Consider the following 18734-nt stretch of genomic DNA (forward strand, 5'->3'; position numbering starts at 1 on the left):
CGAGGTCAATAGTGGCTATAACTCGTAAACCGCAGGTTCGAATCCTGCCTCGGGCATGGATGTGTGTAAAGTCCTCAGGTTAGTTAGGTTTAAGTAGTTCTAAGTTCTAGGGGACTTATGACCTTAGAAGTTAAGTCCCATAGTGCTCACAGCCATTTGAACCAGTCGTCGATGTTTCCTAATAGACTTTGCGCTTTAATTTTCGCCACAGATGAAAGTATTTAAGTATTAAGTCTCATGCGTGTGCAGACCACTTGGCGTTTCCTGAACGACCCTTCCAGTGCTATCCAGATGCTCTGTTAACGGGGTCTGCCATTACTTGTACGAAACAGGAGGAACATTGGTTATATTGGTACCACACCGACTGCCTTATGTACAGTGGTATGTCTTCCAATAACTGCAGCAGCGCCATATCTTCGGAAATTGAGATACTTGAATATTTAGATCCCCATCAATAAAACTGGGACCAATGTTAGGCGTCTTCAAAAACTACCACCCGATGTTGATAATCCAAGAACGTTGATTTTATCCATTTCTCTGAATCAGCGTGGATTTTCAGATGACGATTAATTCATTTTGTGGCGATTGAATTTCAAAATCCTTTATCTTAAAGTCATGCTGCAAAGTGGGTTGATATTGGCAAGTTGTTCGTATATGTGATGTGAATTTGTAATCACTGAAATAACGTCACACACCCACTTAACCCGTGAAGCTTCATTCTGTGTTCTCGTCACGTTCTGGATTCTTAATTTTTTGCCAGGCAATGTACAGTCGTGCTCAAAAGTATCCGAACGACCTGAATTGCATTTCGCCTTATTCGCATGCAACCCGCATAGCGCAGCTGTCTAGCAAGTCCTCTAATCGCTTCTCGGTACAGTCGTTTTCCTATTGAAAATGGTTCCAACAAGTCACCACTAGAAAACGCTGCTCTCTATTGCAATAACTCAAGATGTAAATTAATACCACGATACTAGAAATATCAGAGAACACCTTATCACAGATAAGACTGTCTTTAAGGCTTGAAAGCACACGTTTATTACAATAAATGACATACGTGAAATGTTACCACGCTCATTATTACGTCAGATAGGTAATGCACGTAGTAATTTCGTCTTATTCATGATTTCCTCTTCAAAGTAACATACCGTACTTATTATTTAACAGAAAATGACATTAAAAATTTAAGTTATTTACGAGCAGCTAGTTGAGAATATGTATGAACTTCAAATGACACGACTAACCGTCTCGTTCTGCATATGGAATCAAACCCAGGTCATGCAGACTAAGAAAAGATTTCGTGACTAACAGTCATTCCTGATTAGGCATACAGAGAGTGATACACCTCGATTTTAGACAGTGTTAGTTAACAAATATCAACTTTAAATTACATAACGTAAACATTTTTAACGCACGCGAATTCCTACCCAGGATCTATTACCCCTGTCAACGAACTACGAGAGATTTTAAATATTGCTTCTGCACAAGTAACTTACTTGAAATGCCGTGAGGTAATGCTTTGTGTTGGACAGGGATTCGAACCCAGAACCTAATCGGATTGTTATCGAAACACAACCAACTGTGACATATCAGATTTTCTCGGCAGTAGCAAGGTGTTTTAACTGAAATAACGAGACGAACATTAATTTTTTTCCTTCGCAAGACTCCAACACGGCACCTATCGCTGTTATATTCTAGAGAAAACGAATGTTAAATATGGGTTTGTTACACCAGCAGCGACATGTGAGCATGTTTGAACTAGAAATAGTATGACGAAGAGTTCAATGCTGACTGGTAATCGAACCCCACACATATCGTTGTTGACTACACACAAAGAGACGCCAGCTACCGAATTTTTCTCCACCAGCAGCGCGGAATAACATCCTTGAAATTAGAGGGATCTCGCAAATAGTTCTGTGTCTCATTGGAAGTCAGAAACGTCAGATATCGTTAGTGTTGACAACGAATGAAAATACTTTCAAAATGGAAATTATTATCGACCAGCAGACAAGTGTTCTAATGCTAGAGCTTGATAATACATAATGAAAACTTTAGTTCCGGGCCAGGATTCGAACCCATTCACGCACAATATGTGGAGATGTTGAGTAATCTGCAGTTTTGAACAAACAACAAATTGTAGTCGAGCTGTATTGTTATGAAGGGATCAAATTCCGCGTTAAGGGCGGTCTGAGTTGCATTCCCAGTTCAGAACCAATTTTATCGACATACAGAAGCTAAAATAAAAGATGGAATAAGTGTCCTGTGACCCTACATAGCGTTTGTTTCTTCACTAGAAATAAGTAACTGGTATAAGAAAGGTTACTGGTGATATAGTTTCTACATGTCGCCACTCCTGACTTTATTGTGGTTCAACCTAACGTGTCCTTGGTAGAGAAGGAATATCATGTTTAATGTGAAATTCAGACCACAATGCCATTATACCTCTTTCACTTGGCGTAACCAGAAGAGAATAGAATCTGTCTCTCCCTATCAAAAATCATCGACAAGAAGTTGGCTTGGTTCAAATGGCTCTGAGCACTATGGGACTCAACTTCTGAGGTCATCAGTCCCCTAGAACTTAGAACTACTTAAACCTACCTAACCTAAGGACATCACACACATCCATGCCCGAGGCAGGATTCGAACCTGTGAGTGTAGCGGTCTCGCGGTTCCAGGCTGCAGCGCCTAGAACCGCACGGCCACTCCGGCCGGCGACAGAAGTTGGAATCGAACCCAGACCATAAGTATAGGAGCCTATAATTAATCCAACAGCCCTCCAACTCCTCTTCTCTGTTACTCATTTTTCTATCGTAACGCCGTTGCGCCACACTGGATGAGCATTCTGACATTCAGGCACCCTGTAGTGGTTTGCAGCATGTTCAGTACATTCATTTACCCGGTTGACCAAATTGCTATGGAGTAGCTGCCTCGGCTACCCAGTACAGACATTCGAACTCTATTTTGTAATCACCGAAATAAAATCACGTAACTGCCGTCTACATAGAACTGTCAACAGTGTAGGATACAGAAATTTAAATAGGAGGTGTTCCTTTCCACTTGAGCGACTCTATTTCAATATCTGTTCGTTGAAAGCGTCGTGCAGTGCATAAGAAAAGCTGTAACGATCTGTCTCTCAGAAGTCTAGATCCAGCCATATGCATTATCTCACAGCACTGTGGAATACGGAAGTTCTGGAGGAACTGTTGTAGACTTTTGGAGGTACGGTAGCTATGTGTTAGCTAGTAGTGTAACGGTAGCATTGTGGTCCGTGGTTAAGATGTCACGAATTCGAGTACATTCACTGCTACATTTTTTAAAACGCAATTCTGCTGTCTGCTGAAATTATCAACTCTGAATATAATTCCCTTCACTTCTCAACCCAAATCAGTCGCATGTGGAAAAAGGGTTAACTTCTGCGACATTTAGTTTTTTTCAGGTTTAATAGACGGCCAGTCAGCTGATGCATCTCGAAACTTTTGTATTATGTATGGGGAGGGCGCATCGCGCCAAAATGCGTCAGAAAAGTATTGTCTACATTAGCTGTCATGTGGTGGTGGCATTTTATTCTTCTTAAAACTTTATTTGTCAGCTTTAACACAGAACAAGTTTTTTACATGCATATAATCAATAAACTGCATGTGCATTGTCACACTGTTATAGATAACATCAGAGAATTCGCATATATCGTTGATGATTAATTTCTCTCTCATATTTACTATTGTTTTAACAACACTAAAAGAAACCTTACGAAAATTGTGCACTGCATTATAAGAAATGAAATAAAACTACCCACGATAACCTTACGACGAAAGTCTGCTTTAATAAAACTGAGTATCTGTACTCAAACGTGCCTCTATCGGCACGAATTAGTAAAACACTACTCACTGAGATTTCGATTGGGTCTGTGTTTAATTGCTATACCATGTCATACTCAAGAGGTATGCAAATGTGGCATTTCATAAATAAATTTATGTGTTCCTAGAAACCCAAAATTTGCTTGTCAGCATTGTAAAGAGGCTTTACCTGTTGTGCAGCATTGCGGATTTTTCACCATTGCACTATGAGCCGAAAGTATTTTCTTGTAATTTCCTTATCTATGTTTGATCTGACTGCTTCTAGCTCTTTCACAGAAGGGATAAAAACGTTACAGCCACCGAGACTGGAACGATAACAGTCTCAGTTCAGGACGTTACCACAGGGCTAGCGAAGAGGTATATGTCTTAGCTTCCTCTTACGAGGTCAATAGTGGCTATAACTCGTAAACCGCTATTTATAGGACGAGATCAGTTGCGATACCCACGTGTAACGACTTTCCTGGGCTGAAAACCGTAAATTTACAATCTTTTGTTACACCTCAAGCGATAACTCAGATTATTCAATGGAAATGACAGGAAAAATCAATTGAACTTTGAGGCTTCATTCTGTGCACACCAGGAAGTAACTCGTCGATCACAGAGTTGCCAAACATACCTTGCCTGGTTGCCAATTCTCAGTTGCAATACCAGCAATACCTGATGTGTTCCTACAGCGGGGTGGGAAGTGACCATAGCTGGCGGCTCTAAGATGCGGCTGCCACGGCCTGAAATACGTAATGCGTCTGATTCGCATTTTTGTAACTAGGTTTAGGGACTGGAGTGTAGTTACTAATAATACTCAGAACTGACTGCAAACTAAGGATCATAAATCAGTAACTCTCACAGTTGTTTTTATATTTCTTTCATAATTGTACTCAAAACTAAGAAACTCATTCACGCATGTTTTCTTGCCTTGCCGATAGTCGAGCACAACAAACAAATAAAAATAAAAAAAGAATTTATGTGTGTGTGTGTGTGTGTGTGTGTGTGTGTGTGTGTGTGTGTGTGTGTATGTGTGTGTGTGAAGAGAGAAACAGAGAGAGAGGGAGAGAGAGAGAGAGAGAGAGAGAAAGAGAGAGAGAGTGAGTGAGAGAGAGAGAGAGAGAGAGAGAGATAAATATAAAAAAGAATGAGAGAGACAGTAAAAAATTGTTGTTAAGAAATGGAATCATGGTGTGTAAAGAAATCTTTCATTAAAATGACACATTCCACATTATTACGAAATGTCGTATTCATGATCTATGGAACAAGTATTAATCTAATCTAATCGTATCATATTGCTGACTAGCCATGAAGAGTCATGAATTACCGAAATTTTCGTCAATATCAGTAACCAAATCTAAACTTGAAAATAAAAGACGACAGTTTTTGTAATAAACCGGGACTCCTATCAAGACCCTTTCGTCCCTGTTAACTAACCACGAAAGATGTCTGATATACCTCCATTCATATGTAACAAAGTGTGCATGCATTTAAACATGAAGCGCATGATGTGAAGTTCTGTGATGGAGATACGAACCCAACGTGTAATCGGATTGTTAACTAATTAAAACCAAATGTTATGTATCGGTTTTTCTTACCATCTGCTAGGTGTTTGAATCTAAAATAAGGATACAAATTTTTGTGTCCTTCTTTATCATCCACAAAAATAGCTTAAGTATCAATTGCTTACTTACCAATAGTAAGATGTGTGCGTGTTTGACCAGAAATAACGACACCTATTACGACTGTTGGCAACGCGTAAACAGACGTTAAAAATGCACGTTAATTTTCACTAGCAGGCCGGTGTGCACGTGATAGGGCTTGAAATGAAATTATGAATATTTTTGTTCTGGATCAGGATTCGTACCCACATACTTACCTTTGGAAGAGACCTAGAGGACACTGTAGTCTTGCGAAAAGGAACGAAATGATTGAACTATACTGTTCCCAGAGATTCAGAGCCTCCAAAGAGGAGATACGAATTCGAATCACACTCCAGCACCAAATTTTTCAACGTCTCTAGTTCAATCAAGAACAAGTAAAATAAGTGCCCTGTTCTTTAAAATCGCTGTCGGTTCATCAAATGAAATAAAATTTTCTAATGTAAGTATGTTTACTCGCGACAGTATTTCTGTTTACCATGACTTCCACCTATTTCATTTCCCAACGTAAACCGGCTCTGCCCAGTTGATAATGAAGGAACGTTATGTTTAATGTGGATTCTGGAGTATAACATCTTTATCTTGAGGTTACCAGAGGTAAAGTAAATCTGTTTGTCCCTCTTAAAAGTAAATGCCTGAACCCACGCATTGCACCTGTGATAGTTCGTTCCATCACACCATTGTGGTCACATTTCCCAGCCCCAGGAGTGTGCTGTAACGGTTGATGTGCTTAGCTTACACAATCTGTCACGGTGGAAAAAATGCGAGTCTATTAAATGGTTAAGTAGAAGCAAGCTTCTGACGTGGAGATTATGCTATTCTCATGTCAGCAGGATGTAAAGACTCTTCTAGGCATCATAGCCTCGATGTGAAGCCATTTTGAAATTTTCACTAATTCAGCAAATTCCTTAGTTCGAGAAAATCCACTGCGAAGTGTGAAGTTATCAGATAATTCGATTATTACCGTCATTATTACTATAATTCTCTTCATAGCGCTGCTGGAACACATGTGCTTGAAGATCATTTAATGCCTTTTGGTCATTATAGAAGCAGTTGCCCAAGAACCGGTTCTTCCCCTGTCTACTGAATCCTTTTCATTTTAATATCAAACATCAGGAATTGCTCAAAGATTACGTTAAAAGTAAAATAACTGATGAAGACGTTACTTGATGACAAAAACGTGCTGCCTTTCTTCATTTACTTGCGCCTAGAAATGGCTGTCAAATACTGCCAAACCAAAAGCCAAGGGATCTTACTGCCTTCCGATATACGTCACTGTCAGTTCTTCCATATTATTTGGTCGACGTGACCTGTTTCAAGTTGTGTATGAAAGACAATGTTTTAGAAAATCAATTGTTTGCCCTTGCAATAAACAGAAAGATTTTCAGTCTAAGCTATCCAAGCTCTAAATTGTCGCAATATTAGTTCAAATTTAATATTCCCTTCTGTAATGTTGGAAAGTAGTTCAGAGTTGCAAAACCCGCATCCGACTCATTGTCCTTACACTTAGTCACTGACCATAAATTCTAGCTCAGTGTGACACCAGTTTAAGTAACCTAATGTAGCGAAGACTGTCTGCCAGTGCTCTTTCTCACCGGAAAATACGCAATTCACTCCTTGGGCTCCATAAGTACACTGTAACTGTAATTTATGTGTTATTGCAATGCATACGGATTGTAGAATTTAGTGGTGTTCTCTTTTCCACTTCTGTATTCAAAATGCCTGACCTATATGCGCCCTTTATCATTACAGGCCCTGGACAGTGAACATCATACTGACAACAGTAATGTGCTTATACTGACAACCTCACTGTTCGTTTTCCCTGATTTTGTAATCATTTAAATAAAACAACATGACGCAACAGTGGGAGACATTTCGTCCCACTTCTCCTTCTGTGAAATTTGTCAGTAAGATTTTTGAATTCCAACCAGTGAAATGCAGCGGAGTATGGCCGGTAAACGATTCACAAACCACGATTTAGTGCCGATAAGACGATTTATTTAAACATTGTCGTAGCCGAAGGACTTTAGTTTCTTCTTAAATCGTCTTATGAAGCAACGTTCACAGATATCTCAAATAGGAAAAGCTCTTTATCCAGGTACGAAGGTTGTAAACCAAATTTTCCACAGTTTGTGTCAGGTTAAACTTTTCGTATGATAGCACTGCATAAGTATTTTGTCTAAGAGGTATCACAAGTAGTGTTTCTGTAGCTGTGGGAATAATTGGTTGAAAACGAGTTGAACACCAATGGTTACAGTACAGCTAAATATTCAAAATGATTATCAACCTAAGTCTGAGTTCATCCACAAACTGAGGCGTATTTATAATACTGCAGTTAGACTGTGTATCCTTGTGGGCATTGGAAGGCGTTTCCACACACGTATACAATACTATGAATACTTTGAACGCTATAGTTAACGTTGCTGTCGTAAACTAATTTCGTTTTTTAATTCTTCTAGGTCTAGGAAATGGTGGCAGTTCTGTGTAGGTGGTAGTTACGTGATTTTATTTCGGTGATTACAAAATAGAGTTCGAATGTACGCACTGGGTAGCCGAGGCAGCTAGTTCATAGCGATCGGTCAACCAAGTAAATGAATGTACTGAACATGCTGCAAACCACTACAGGGAGCCTGTGTGTCAGAACGCTCATCCAGTGTGGCGCAACGGCGCTATGATAGAAAATGAGTAACGAAGAAGAGGAGTTGGTGGTCTGTTGGATTGATGATAAGTTCATATATTTATGGTCTGGGTTCGATTCCAACTTCTGTCGATTATTTTTGATAGGGAGAGACAGATTCTACTCTCTTCTGGCTAGCAAGTGAAGGAGGTATAATGGCATTGTGGTCTGAAATTCACATTAAACATAATATTCCTTCTCTACCAAGTACACGTTAGGTTGAACCTCAATGAAGTCAGGAGTGGCGACATGTAGAAACTATATCACCAGTAACCTTTCTTATACCAGTTATTTATTTCTAGTGAAGAAACAAACGCTATGTAGGGTCACAGGACACTTATTCCATCTTTTATTTTAGCTTCTGTATGTCGATAAAATTGGTTCTGAACTGGGAATGCAACTCAGACCGCCCTTAACGCGGAATTTGATCCCTTCATAACAATACAGCTCGACTACAATTTGTTGTTTGTTCAAAACTGCAGATTACTCAACATCTCCACATATTGTGCGTGAATGGGTTCGAATCCTGGCCCGGAACTAAAGTTTTCATTGCGTATTACAAGCTCTAGCATGAGAACACCTATCTGCTGGTGGATAATAATTTTGATTTTGAATGTATTTTCATTCGTTGTCAACACTAACGATATCTGACGTTTTCATTCCCAGTGAGACACTCTAAGATCAAGGATGTTATTCCGAGCTGCTCGTGGAGAAAAATTCGGTAGCTGACGTCTCTTTGTGTGTAGTCAACAACGATATGTGTAGGGTTTGATTCCCAGTCAGCACTGAACTCTTCCTCATATTATTTCTAGTTCAAACATGCTCACATGTTGCTGCTGGTGTAACAAACCCATATTTAACGTTCGTTTTCCCTAGAATGTAACAGCGATAGGTGCCGTGTTGGAGTCCTAGGAAGCACAAAAATAATGTTTCATCTCGCCATTTCAGTTAAAACACCCTGCTACTGCCGAGAAAATCCGATATGTCACAGTTGGTTGTGCTTCGATAACAATTCGATTAGGTTCTGGGTTCGAATCCCTGTTCAACACAAAGCCTTACCACACAGCATTTCAAGTAAGTTACTTGTGCAGAAGCAATATTTAATATCTCTCGTAGTTCGTTAACAGGGAGAACTGATGTTGGGTAGGTTTCGCGTCTGTGAAAAATGTTTACCTTATGTAATTTAAAGTTGATATCTGCTAACTGATACTGTCTAAAATCGAGGTGTATCACTCTCTGTATACCTAATCAGGAATGACTGCTAGTTTCCGTTAGACACGAAATCTTTGCTTAGTCTGCATGACCTGGGTTTGAATCCATATGCAGAACGAAACGATTCGTCGTGTCATTTGAAGTTCATACATATTCTCAACTAGCTACTCATGAATAACTTTAATTTTTAATGTCATTTTCTGTTAAATAATAACTACGGTATGTTACTTTGAAGAGGAAATCATGAATACGACGCACTTACTACGTGCATTACCTATTTGACGCAATAGTGAGAGTGGTAACAGTCTTACCTGTGATAAGGTGTTCCCTGATATTTGTAGTATTGTGGTATTACTTAACATTTTGAGTTATTGCGATACAGAGCAGTGGTTTCTAGTGGTGATTTGGTGGAACCATTTTCAATAGTCAAACGACTGTACCGAGAAGCGATTAGAGGAGCTGCTAGATAGCTGCGTTATGCAGGTTGCATGCGAATAAGGCGAAATGCAATTCTGGTCGTTCGAATACTTTTGAGCGTAATGTACATCCAGAATGAGGAAATATGTAGGGGTTTCTTATCCACAAGCTTCAGCGGACAATGCGGAGAAATTCCTGTTTAGCGCAAGTAATTTATAACTGCCGAATCATGAGACCTATTTGTTTTAAGGCACTACGTCCACTTTCTGTGGCACTGGAAAACGTCGTCGGAGGGGACCTCGGTGACATAATATGAGTATAACTTGATCAAATACTAACATGATAATAGCTGAAAAACCATTGTGAGGTTGCCTCTCCAACTCTACCAAACTTAAAAAAAGACGCACCTCAGATTCAGTTTGCGCTCGGAACCCATCAATCTGCGCTTTGCTATTGTAGAGATAACAAAACTACTAAAGCTTTCACAATTTTTAAGACAGTCGAAAAAGTAGATATGGTTTTAGTTTATAGTGAATGACGCCAAACTGTAAGAGCAGGAGTACTGTTAAATGCTGAAAGGCTTCCTAAATGTGGTAAGCCCTCTTTTCAAACATTCTTTTATTAAAAAATCGGATGTAATTCAACTATTCCATATTCAAATATACAACAACCACTGATATATATTTTATTTTCGAAACTATGACTAACGAGTATACATGAAATATAATTACAGAATATACGAACGTTGTAATTTCTTGCCGGCCGGGGTGACCGAGTCTTGTCTCTCTTTTCGTCACAAAATTTTGAATCTTCTTCTGGCTTTTTATGAACTATGCTTATAACTAACAGTACATCGTGTTAATGCACGTAATGCTTTTTATGTATAAGGGAGTAGGCAAAGACCCTTCGTCGTTTTGGTTTAGTCCAGATACAAGATTTTCCTCTGTGAGATGTTTCAAAATCTTTTTAGAAGTGATAGACATATTGTAGCTAAAAACATCAAAAACTGTCAGCTTTATTTTCAAGAGCTGTCATACTTGGTCTATTGTTACCAGCTATATATACTTCTCTGATTTAAAGACATTATGGATGTTTTTGTTTTCATGCTACATATGTGTAAACTTACTTCAATACTAAGAAGCTCGTTAGATTTTTCATTTTTTTCTCGTGATCTCTGTGCTTCTCACAGTTATATGGATATTCTTAAAATGTATTAATCATCATAGACTTGTCATATATTACCATTCTCCCATATTGGCTCATTCGCCGTTCCTTCCTTGATAAAACTGTAGCAAGTTTTCAATTTCTGGGTGACTCACAAGTACTGAAAAAGGTTTTTAGTGTCTTTTCGTTGAAACATCTCAATGACATGTCATGCTTCCACTCAAAAGAATTACTGTACACACAACGTGCTTCCATTACGATGATACAAATAGTCAGATATGATTTTAAAAATCTAATGAAGGAATCTGTAGCATGTGACCTCAGTCCAGAAACACCAGTACATATACATGGATGAACCTTTCAGCTGAATAGAATAACGGACAAATCAGTGTTTGTACGTTTTCATAAATTCAGTTATTATGTACAGTCTTGGACATAAAATCTGGCAGCCGGCCAGCTACTGCATAGTGGAAGTCCAAGTCGTCCAGTTAAGCCAGTCACCAAAACCGATTGCCCCTCAGAATTCTAACTCTGGTAACGTGCACGATTTGCAACACTGTAGGATGCGGAAGCTCCTGGAGAAATTATTGGTGTCTTCTCGAGTTCTTATACTGCTGTATCAGCTCACGGTCCAGTAACAAAAGTCGTGGAAAGTAAGCAAAAAGTCGCGAGTTCGAGTCCACACCATTCCCTATTTTTTAAACCCCTTTTCGGCTGTCAGGTACGGATATCAGTCTGATGACACCTAAAAGATAATTCGCTTTACTTTCTAACCCACCAAAATTAGCAAAAACTTAAAGAAACAGTTTCGTGGAAGAGTTCGTGGGCTGCGTCAATATCAGAACAGTTTAGAGTTTCCTCGCCTAATATGGCCACCGGCTACCGGCTACACACCAACTGTATCATTGCGACAAGCGCCGACCGATCAGCTGGCCGTCACGTGGCGCTATCACCTCGTCCTACGTGAGCGGTGTAAACGGGTGTTCTCACTTTTTTTTCGATTTTGTTCGTTGCTGATCGTTGTGTTTGGTCTTTGCGGACGTCACAATGACATCCGTTCAACTTCGTTTGTTGATCCTTCCACTCAGTTTTTTATTACAGCGGCAACCGGCTCTCTGACCGAACACGCTGAGCTACCGTGCCGGCAAACTAAAGAGGCGGCAGAAAGGCAGCGGCAAGCGTTTTCCGCGGTGACACGGTGACACAGTGAAACGCGGAATTGGCGTTCCCACCTGAAAGCGGCAGATGTCAACAGTAGCCAGTGACGGACCGGCACTAAGGTATGGATGGAGACCCACAAAAACCCGCGGTGCATTTGATTAACTGCACCATGAATCTATAACGAACAAAGATGAATGGCTCTGAGCACTATGGGACTTAACATCTGAGATCATCAGTCCCCTAGAACTTAGAACTCCTTAAACCTAACTAACCTAAGGACATCACACCACACCCATGCCCGAGGCAGGATTCGTACCTGCGGCAGTAGCGGTCGCGCGGTTCTAGACTGAAGTCTCTAGAACCACTCGGCCCCACCAGACGGCGAAACAAAGACGAATTTGGGTGAAGATATACTGGTACTTTATTTTATTTAGGAAATATTGTTTCATATATTTCATTATTTATGATTTTTTATTTCAGATTTGATGAATTGCCGCTCATGATTGTTCCCGACTTCAGTGTATAATCGAAAATGTTTTGAAAATCGATCACCCCAGAACAGATACTTGCTGGGACTCTTCTAGCAACTTTTAGTATTGCAATTTGCAGTTCCTAAATTCAGTTGACTATAATTATAACACATTTACTTTTATATGGTAGGCATTTACTTATAACTGATTAAGTCAGACAGTTGGCTCTGAGCACTATGGGACTTAACTTCTGAGGTCATCAGTCCCCTACAACTTAGAACTACTTAAACCTAACTAACCTAAGGACAGCACACACATCCATGCCTGAGGCAGGATTCGAACTTGCGACCGTATTCATCGTGCAGTTCCAGTCTGTAGCACCTAGAACCGCTCGGCCACCCCGGCTGGCCAGTCCGACAGTTGATCCTCAGTATTTACTCGTGCTGAAATTATTGTTGGGACCGAGAGCTGGCTAAAACCCGAAGTGGAAAGCTCCGAGATACTTAGCGAGTCGTGGAACATATTTCGGAAAGAACGATTAGATCCCTTAGGAGGAGGAATGTTGACTGCAGTTTAAAATATTGAGGTCGAAGTGAGTGTGACAGTGAAGTTATCTGATCGCGTATAGCAGGTGTAGATGAAACCGAGTTAATTGTTGGATGTTTCTACCGGCCACCCGAGTCTGCTGTGACAGTTCTAGAGTCATTCAAAGAAAGTCTACGGTCAATAGCGTAAATAACAAGACGCTGCAATACTAGTTGGAGGCGACTTTAGCCAACCGAATATAGACTGGGATGTCTATGGGTACATTGCGGGAGCTACAGACAGACAGTCATGCAAAATACTTCTGAGAACGTTTTCTAGCTCGGCAGTCCACACACAATGGAAATATCTTGCACCTCGAAGATTCAAATAGGCTGGACTTTATCGGCAGTGTCAGTATAGAAGCGGGGACTAGTGATCATGAAGTCATCATAGCAACTACGAGTACGAAAGTTAATAAATCAGTCAAGAAGGCTAGGAAAGTGTTTCTGCTAGACAGAGCAGATAAGCAGTTATTAGCATCTCACTTAGACAGTGAATTGGCATCACTTAATTCCAGTCAGATGGATGTAGAGGAATTATGGAATAAGTTTAAGTAGATTGTAAATCGTAGTCTGGAGAGTTATGTGTTATGTGCCTAATAAGCGGATAAAGGATGGAAAAGACCCACCATACTTTAGTATCAAAATGTGGAGGATGCTGAGGAATAAGACACTGCTGCACTCCTAGTTCAAAACGGAACCGACAAATGATCATAAGATAAGGTTAGTAGAGATTCGTGCGTCAGCAAAAGATCTGGCAGAGGATTCGAGAAAATTTTGGTCTTATGTAAAATCGCTAAGCGCGTCTACGGCTTCCATTCAGTCCCTACTTGACCAGTATGGTATGGCAGTTGAAGATAGAAAAACCAAAGACTAAGTTTTACATTTCACGTTCAAGAAATCGTTCACACAGGAGAATCGTACAAATAAATATACCGCCATTTGACCATCGGACAGACTCCCGTATGGATGACATAGTAATAAACAACCGTGGCATAGAGAAACAACTGAAAGATATGAAAGCAAATAATTCACCATGTCCGGATGGAATCCCAGTTCGAGTTTAGAAAAGTATTCTACAGCATTCGCCTCTTGCCTAGCATGTATTTATCGTGAATCTCTCTCCCAGCACTAAGTCCCAAGCGAGGACCCGCAAAATTACAGACCAATATCCCTAGCATAACCTCAGCTCGAATATCATAAACTTTCTTCGAGACTCAGAAGCTTATGTCCAAGAATCAGCATGGTTTTAGAAAGCATCGATCGTGCGAAACTCAGCTGGCCATTTTCTCACATGATACACTGCGAACTATGGACAAGAGGCAGATTCCATAATTCTAGATTTCCGGAAAGTATTTGACACGGTGCCCTGTTGCAGGTTGTTACAGAAGGTACGAGCACATGGAATTAGTTTCTAGGTATATGAGTGAATCGAAGACTTCCTAAATAATAGAACGCAGTATGTTGTCCTCGACGGCGAGTGTTCATCAGAGACAAGGGTATCGTCAGGAGTGCCCCAGGGAAGTGTGATGGGATTTCTGATGTTCTCTACATACATCAATAATTTGCCGGACAGGGTGGCCTGTAATCTGCGGTTGTTCGCTGACGATGCCGTGGTGCACGGTAAGGTGTCGAAATTGAGTGACTGTAGGAAGATACAAGACAACTTAGACAAAATTTAAAGTTGGTACGAGGAATGGCAGCTAGCCCTAAATGTGGAAAAATGAAAGTCAATGCGGATGATTCGGAAGATCAAACCTGTGATGTTCGGATACAGTATTACTAGTGTCCTGTTTGAAACAGTCAAGTCGTTTAAGTATCTGGCCGTAACGTTGCAAAGCGATATGAGATGGAACGAGCATGTGAGAACTGTGGTAGGGAAGGCGAATAGTCGACTTCAGTTCATGGGGAGAATTGTGGGAAAGTGTGGTTCACATGTAAAGGAGACCGCATATAGGTCGCTGGTGCGACCTATTTTTAAGTCCTTCTCGAGTGTCTGGGATCCATTCCAAGTCGGACTGAAGGAAGACATGAAAGCAATTCAGAGGTGGACTGCCAGGTTTGCTATCGATAGGTTAGAACAGCAAGTAAGTGTTACGGAGATCCTTCTGGAATTCAAATGGGAATCCTTCAAGGAGGCGACGCTCTTTCGAGAAACATTATTGAGAAAATTTGGAGAACCGGTATTTGAAGCTGACTTCGGAGGTTGTGCGTACATACCACGACTATAAGATACGATAAGTTAGAGCTCATACTGAGGCATGTAGATAGTCGTTTTTCCCTCGATCTATTTGCGAGTGGAACAGGAAAGTAAAATACTAGTAGTAGTACAGGGTGCTCTCCTCTACACACCGTACGGTGGCTTGAGGAGTATCTATGCAGATGTAGATGAAGACGTAGATTTTAAGCACTCTGTGTCAGTTATTGAAACAATCAGTGAAGTAGTATCACAATACTAAACTCCATCAGCAAACTTCCATTAACATCATCATAACTAAGATGTACATAAAGCCAACACACACACACACACACACACACACAGACACACACACACACACAGACACACACACACACACACACACACACACACCACAGTGGTACAAGTCAACATGCCTACTAACACAACAGGTAATGAACAGATTGCATAATTTCTTTTACCTGATCGTACATCCTTCATACAGTTAAGAGAGACAAAAATGTAAAGTGTGCTGAGAGAGTAGAATTCGGTAGCAGGGATACAAAGAAAAAATAGTAGAACAACATGGGCTTAGGGGAATGAATGAAAGGGGAAGCCATCTGATAGAACTTTGCACAGAGCATAATTTAATCATCGCAGACACTTTGCTTAAGAATAATGAGAGAAGTATGCATATGAAAGGTCAGGGGAAAAGGGGAAACACCATTTAAGTTATTTTCTTTTCAAAATTGATTTACTGCCACAGCTCGATTCTGACAGATCATAGGCATTTGCTGAAAGCCTAAAACTGAAAAAAATAACAAGCGATTCCAGAGATACTCTCATTAACAGTTTTCAAAATGGCTCTAGGCAGTATGGGACTTAACATCTGCCATCAGTCCCCTAGACTTAGAATTACTTAAACCTAACTAACCCAAGGATATCACACACATCCATGCCCGAGGCAGGATTCGAACCTGCGACCGTAGCAGCAGCGCGGTTCTGGACTGAAGCGCCTAGAACCGCTCGGCCAGAAAGGCCGGCTCACAGTTTTGCTGTAATGGAAAAGGATCAGTCAAACCAATTTTTCAGGTGAAAAAAACAGGCTAGTCAGTCGGAGATTCATCTGGCACCCAGAGGGCAGAGCAAACAGAATTCTAATACAACAATCGCTGCCCACAGTAAATTCGACGCAAGAAAAACAAAAAGAAGATGGCTATCCACAATGCAAAAATGTGTACACGCCAAATATAGAAACAAATGACGTTTACTTTCAGCGGAAACTTTCGATATTTTGATGAAATATCTATGTGCTTGCAACACACTAATCGTTCTTTTTTATGTAAACTCTGAATGCGTTGTGAAAAAGGGCGCAAATGAAGTGAAGTCATTCTTTTTTCACTTTATCGCTCATGCCTTGGATGAAGACACTGAAGAGTAGCTTACAGTAGAAGAACTTTGTTTCACAGTATGGAAGATGAAGTTCCCATAGCTTTTAAGGTATGCGTTTTAGAGCCTCTGTGTACTAGAAATTTTTGCTTCGAATGATCGTCCGTGTGATATCTCTGAATATTGACCACTCCTCCACGTACATAATGTAGATTTTGTGACTCTGCTGGTGATAAGAAAACTTCACAGTTTTCCCCTTTATTCATTACGTAACTCTCGATCAAATTAGCTGCGTGAAGAAGGTAAAATTTACAGTCCTTGTGAGTAGCAGTTTGCTATTACATTGTGATAAAATGTTGGAATTTGGAATGCAACGGTGCTGGAAAACGACATATGGGGAGAAATACAAACTGGTATCACAAGGACACCATGACAATGAAAACTAGTGGATGAGCTGTTTTGGCTGCCCGTATCTGTTTATCATGGTATGTTTAACATCAGAATTCCCAGATTCTGCAGCGCACAGTAGTTTTTCAGCTATCTTCTGTTCGCTACATATTGACTCGAGGAATTCTGTTTTTATTCTAGATCTCCTTCCAATTTCAAGGCGGAAATACAAAAAACTGGAAAGACTGATTAAGTTTCTCCGCCCTGGTGTTGTTCTTCAGTCAGCTGCCCCATGGCTAAGTGCACTTAATACGAGTACTACCGCTGTATAATCAAAAACAAAAACTCGTTTATTCGTGACTGTCATGGAATTATTGTGCCTAATTCGCTTGACAACTGTTTCGTTCCCGCTACGAAGTGACGTTTACTGGGAACGCTTCAGATGCCAATAACGCTAGTTCCACGTTCTATCCACCCAAGATGTTTATGAAATAAAAAGTGTTGTATGTTTTTACATATTGATACAATCACAGTTAACACCTCAAAGTGGATTTTTCTCGAGCTTTATAAAAATAGACTTACCTGGTTCTTTCCCCTGATCCTTCATATGTGCAGCAGAGTTTTCTAAATCAGGTTATAAACAGTAAGACATTTCCAGGTGCAGATGCAGACTGCCGATAGTTTATTGGTTATGCACTGCAGCTTTCAATGAAGAACAAAAAAAAAAAAAAAAAACACAGAAAAAGGTAGCAAATTAAGAAGACGGAACGTGAATAAGTTATGACTCAGACTTTGTCGATAATTTTAAAGGTGTCATTAGGCAACGAGTGACTAAAACAGAAGAAGGAATCTACGGCAAGACGAATGGTACCTTTGAGAGAAGTAGTGAAGGCAAGGGATGATAAAAATGGGAAAGAGGTGAAATAGAAATCCTTGGATAACACATGATATATTGAATTTAATTGGCATCAAGGAAAAAATGTAGCTAATCAAGTAAACAATAAGGAATACAAATGTCTAAAAATGACATTAACAGGAAGTCCAAAATCAAAAATCAAGAATGGTTGGGAGGAAAGTTCGAAGCTGTTGCAACAGACTTGAATTTTCCTCCTACCTATTCTTGCTTTGTGATTTTGCAGTTGGAAAAGGTAGATGGCGCATATAGGAAAATAAAAAAAAAAACACTTTGGAGTAAAGAAAAGTAATTGTACGAATATCAGGAGCTTAGATGGCAAGCCAGAATCAGGCAAAGAAGAGAAGGCTGGAAGACGAAAGGAATATGTGGAGTGGTTGGAGGTGGGGGATGAGGCACAATGTTAGATTCTTGTGAAGTGTCTGAACACACGAGCCAGTACTGATCCTATCACTAATCTTAGTAGATAAACTGAAGAATGCCAACGTGGGTTTATAGCATTTGTAAATTTAGAGATAGTTTTTGAATGAAATACACTTTTCGAAGCTCTGGAAGAATGACGGATAAAACACAGGGACACATGATTATCTACAACTTGTGCAAAAACCTGACTGCAGTTGTAAGACTTCAAGGACTTTAAAGGGAAACAGTAGCTGAGAGGGCAGAATTAGGGAGGGTAAAATACGCAGA

Source organism: Schistocerca piceifrons, chromosome X (assembly GCF_021461385.2).
Source record: "Schistocerca piceifrons isolate TAMUIC-IGC-003096 chromosome X, iqSchPice1.1, whole genome shotgun sequence".
Taxonomy (NCBI): Eukaryota; Metazoa; Arthropoda; class Insecta; order Orthoptera; family Acrididae; genus Schistocerca; species Schistocerca piceifrons.